This window comes from Onychomys torridus, unplaced genomic scaffold (genome assembly GCF_903995425.1).
Source record: "Onychomys torridus unplaced genomic scaffold, mOncTor1.1, whole genome shotgun sequence".
In the NCBI taxonomy this organism is placed as follows: Eukaryota; Metazoa; Chordata; class Mammalia; order Rodentia; family Cricetidae; genus Onychomys; species Onychomys torridus.
Genome location: NW_023412547.1, coordinates 31,897 through 37,212, shown reverse-complemented (window position 1 = coordinate 37,212; position 5,316 = coordinate 31,897).

Sequence of the window (5,316 nt, the reverse complement as noted above, 5' to 3'; positions counted from 1 at the left end):
CCAGCCTCTGCAAGCAGATCTGTGTGGTTCCGTGTAGCCTGGCACCTTGATTCGGGCAAATTGATGAGGGGTCGCCAGGGGCATAGACCCGAGGGCCACGAGCCCCCCTTTCCCACATAACTACCTTATCCAAGGCATTTGTCACGCAGGCGACACCGTCATGGGCGTGGCAGTTCCCCCTTTTTGTTTTTAAGGCGGAAGGCATACAGGTCCTCATGCACACTGCCTAGAGATCTGGTTATTGTCCTGAAGAGACAAGGGAAAATCACGATAACATAAACTACAATTAAGGCAAGAATGCCTATGAAAATAAAATATTGAATCCAATCTAAGGGATTCATGGCCTTAAGGTCTTCTTGCAATCCTTGTGCTAAGACATTCAATGAGCCAGCTTGTATACGAGCTTGGCTCATGGCCGATATGTCCTTTTGAATGGCTTCTAAATCATGAGTAATGGAAGAATCCTTCCATACCCCCAACAAATGATGCTTAACTTTATCCCAATTCTCAGAGGAATTGTAAGGAAGTGGAGTCACACAAATAGCCTTGTATTCTTGATGACATCTAGTTTCCATAAGTTTCTTAATATTGGCAACATCTTGTCCTAAGGCTAACACTACTTCCTCTAATATATTAATCTTTGCCTCTAATTTCTTGTCTATAATTGCTTGTTCAGATAATGCAAAGGAAATATTCTTATTGAAATCATTCACAAATTGAGATGTATGAATCTCTTGAACCAGGGCGGTGGTAGCAAGGGCAAAAGTAGTAATAATAGATATTAATGCTGCTATCCCTAATATCAATGCTGCAACAAATCTTCTCGGCCTTATTAATTCATGAAGCTGTCTAAGTACCTGTAAAGCTGAATTATCATACCAAGTCATGTTATGTAATTGCACGGGCATCATTATAAAAGGTGGTCTTTTCACAATCATCATAATCTTCATTCTTTGTCTTTCCCTTGGTGAAATACAATTAGTGATAATGCATCCAAAGCAAGTTACATGATATGAGTTAGACCCAAGAGCAGAGATATTTACATGTGCAGCAGAGCCTAGCAGCAGAGCAAAAGGATAGGAAATACACGCTCTAACCGCAATGGGAGATGAGGTAGTTTCTTTGGGTCTTTTCTGAGACACTGGGCCTGAAGCAGCAACAAGCCGAAACAAGTCTGGATGTTTTTTCATGTTTCCGGAGGGGGTTCTAGCGACCCACACCGGCTCAACATACCCTGGTGAAAACCACCTAGTGATTTTTTCACCATGGCCCACAAATGTGTAATTATTAAACTTATCCTTATGCTTTGAGAGATAATCTTCATACTTCTTCTCTCCAGAAAAGGTGGAAAAATCCCAAATAAGCAATTTAGACAGTAAAGGATTATAGGAGGAGGCTGCATGAGGAAACCCACAACGCAACCAAGTAGGAAAAGCAGTAATACCATCATCCCAAAATTGATTCTTATCCCGATATTTAGTGATACAGGAATCAAGAGGCATAAAATTGACAAACTTAAAAGTTTCATTCATAGCGAGATGTCCCAGAGTAAGCAATTGAGTCTCCCAGATCCATCTAGGATCTCCTTTCTTACTGGTAGAGCTGGGGGCATCAGTTAAAAAGGTTCTGTAGCTGGTGGAGAGACACCCAGGAGGAGCTACTCCTTGCAGGGCGAAGCAAATTGGTAATGAATCTGAGCTTCCTGTAAAGTTTATAAATGAGGAAGCGCTTGCCCTTTCATCTGAATCTTGGAACCCCCGATGATTTCTGTCTGATTGCTCAATACCTTATAAGTCTCATCATCCAACCACCCTGCTACATGTAGAAGGGGAGGACGAGGAACATAAGCCCAATAAGTAGAAGGGCTGGTAGAGGCCATAGTAGGCCCGATAGCAATCAAAGACAACATGGCTACAAATAGCATTTCTAAAGGAGGGTTAGAACATTGTTGTGAGGCAAGTGCTTTTGCTTTATTTGCCAGATGTTTCAGCCGGGTCCATGTTGGAAGCTTCTGCGGCTTCAGGGTCAGCTTCTTCATTTCCTGAGTCAGCTGGGCTGTCACTAACTTCTTTCTCTTTTGCAGTTTTCTGCAGCGACGGCCTGATGAGCCTGTCTGGAATCCACTTGGGTGATTCCACATCCTGTGGAAAGATACAAGCATACCCTCGTCCCGACGTTATCAGAGGGTCGGGTCCTTTCCAGGATCCCGAAAGCAAGTCTCTCCACAGAACTCGTGGCAATGGTGATGCCATCTCTTTTACTGCCCAATGCTTAAGAGCAGAGGAATTATTATTTGAGTCCATGTTCAAATGATTTAATACAAATAGAGAATGACTTAAAACATGATGGGGGGACATATAAGAGTTAGCATTCTGCAATCTCTCTACTTGTAATTTTAACGTCTGATGAGTTCTTTCTATGATGGCCTGCCCCTGTGGGTTATAGGGAATCCCTGTCGTATGACTAATTACCCATTGCGCTAAAAATACCTCAAAAGGTTTTGAGGTGTAGGCAGGTCCATTGTCAGTTTTGATATGCATGGGATTCCCCATGATCATGAAACATTGTACCACATGCTGAATCACATCTTTTACTGCTTCTCCTGATCTGGCAGACACGTGGACAAAATGAGAAAACGTATCCACTGTTACATGAACATACTTCATCTTCCCAAAGGAAGGAATATGGGTTACGTCCATCTGCCATAATGCAAGAGGCTTCAATCCCCTAGGATTAACCCCCATTTTTAGACTCTGATTTTGTGGAGGGCAATGAGCGCACTCCTTAACTATATGTCTAGCTTGCTCTCTAGTTATCTAAAAAGCTTGCTTTAATGCATTAGCATTCTGATGATGCAGAGCATAACTTTCTTGTGCCTCCTGTACTGTAAGGAGATTAATTCTAGTTAATAAGTCAGCCATGCGATTACCATGGCTCAGGGGTCCTGGTAACCCTGTATGGCCCCTAATATGTCCTATGAAAAGTTTCTCTGTCCTTTGCCATAACAGAGCTTGCAGTTCCTTAAGCAGAGGCTTAATAGTAGAAGAACCTGTTAAACTCACTGTTTCTATGGCGGGAAATAAATTAACCACATACTTTGAGTCTGTATAAAGGTTAAGGGTCTGGGAAAAATGTCTAAGTGCAAGCAGAACTGCACGTATTTCCGCTTGTTGAGCTGTTGTCTGCGGTACAATTTCTATTAAAGGTTCTTTCCCTTCCGAGTATACCGCAGACCTCCCATTTGCTGACCCATCTGTAAAACCACAATACCCTCTGCTAGGGGTTGAGAAACACATATCTTCGGAAATATAAGAGGAACTTCTTTTATGAATTCAATAAGAGGGTCTTTGGGGTAATGAAAGGTGATTTGTCCTAGGTATCCCATTAAGGAGAGACACCAATCTTCTGATTCTTGTAATAAGAGTTCCAATTGTTCTTTAGTATATGGTATAATTACAAAGGCCGGTTCCTTGCCAAACAATTCTCTAGATCTAATTCTGCCCTTATATATAAGTTGTGCACAAAGGGAGGGATAAGATGTAAGTACCTTCTTATGTGTGTGTGGTAGGTGTAGCCATTCCAATACACCTTCCTGCCATAGGCAAGCTGTTGGAGTATAATCTGTGGCAAAAATAATTAAATACCATGGAGCCAAATAGTCTATTTGATGTACTTTAGCTCTTTCTAAAGCCTGTTCTATATGTTTTAAAGCCTGTAAGGCTTCAGGAGTTAAGTGTCTTATTGACCTTGGGTGAGCTTCTCCATGTAATATTTGATACAGGGGGCTTAATTGTCCTGTTGTGATGTCTAAATATTTTCTTACCCAATTTATATTTCCTAACAATTTTTGAAAATCATTGAGGGTCTTCAATTTATCTATTCTGATAGATGCCTTTTGGGTTGTTATATAATTATCCCCTATCCATTGTCCCAGATAACTAAGTGGCCTATTTTTCTGAATTTTTTCTGGAGCTACGACAAGGCCATAAGCTGTTAAACTACTAATTGTCTCTTTGAGAATTTTTTCTGTTGTATCTTTATTTTCATGAGCCAATAATATATCATCCATATAATGAATGATATATGCAGAGGGAAAAGTTTTTCTTATTGGTAAAAGGGCCATATCCACAAATTTTTGACATAATGAAGGACTGTTCTTCATTCCCTGGGGTAATACTTTCCAATGAAATCGTCTATAGGGTCTCTTAAAATTAACTGAGGGTATGCTAAAGGCAAATCTAGGGCAATCCTGAGGCTGTAATCTTATTGTAAAAAAGCAGTCTTGTAAATCAATGACTATAATGTGCCAGTCCTTCGGTATGGCCACAAGGGATGGGAGTCCTGGTTGTAGGGCCCCCATATCCTCCATTGTAGCATTTACTGCTCTTAAATCTTGTAGTAGTCTCCATTTTCCGGATTTCTTTTTTATGACAAATACAGGAGTATTCCATGGGCTATTAGATTCTTCTATATGCCCTTTTTCCAATTGTTCTGATACCAGCTGTTCTAATGCCTGTATTTTTTCTTGTGTCAGGGGCCACTGACTAACCCATACAGGCTGATCAGACTTCCACTGTATAGAGTCTGCATAGAGATCCTTTGCAGTGGCCCCTATGTAAAATGCTGTTCCAGCTCAGAACTTCCTGTCACTAAATGCACATTAAGTGACTCCATTAAGTCTCTTCCCCATAGGGTAAATGGTAGAGAGGGTAGCACATAAGGTTGTATAAATCCTTCTTTACTGTCTGTTTGCCATTTTAAGAGCTTTGAACTGTGCATTACTCCAGAAGCCATTCCTAATCCCATAAGGGAGGATCCTGTTCTGTGTGTTGGCCAAGAGGAAGGCCAATCCTTTCCTGCTATGTAGGTTCTGTCAGCACCTGTGTCCAAGAGTCCTTGGAAGCTCTTGCCATCCAGGGTGATTGTCTTAAAGGGTCGTTGTCCTAAATGTTGCATCCAATTGACTCCTTCTACGGAGTCTGAGGAGCCAAACTGTCCTGACCCCCTATGGCTTTTCATAATAGGGTTGGGCATTTTTATATAGGGGAGTAGAACAACCTGTGCGATTCTCTGTCCCTTGTGTAATTGAATGGTTTCTTTCAAGGGCCTGACCATCACTTTTATGGTGCCTAAGGTATCTGCATCTAGCACTCCAGGGAGAACTTCAAAGTTGGTAGCAGTATTAGAGCTTCTCCCCAAAATCAATCCTACCGTTTGTGGTGGCAGGGTCCCTGTAATTTTTGTATCTATGACTGTTACCCCATCCCATAGGGACAGGAGCAAGTCCTGAGGACATGATATATCTAATCCAGCACT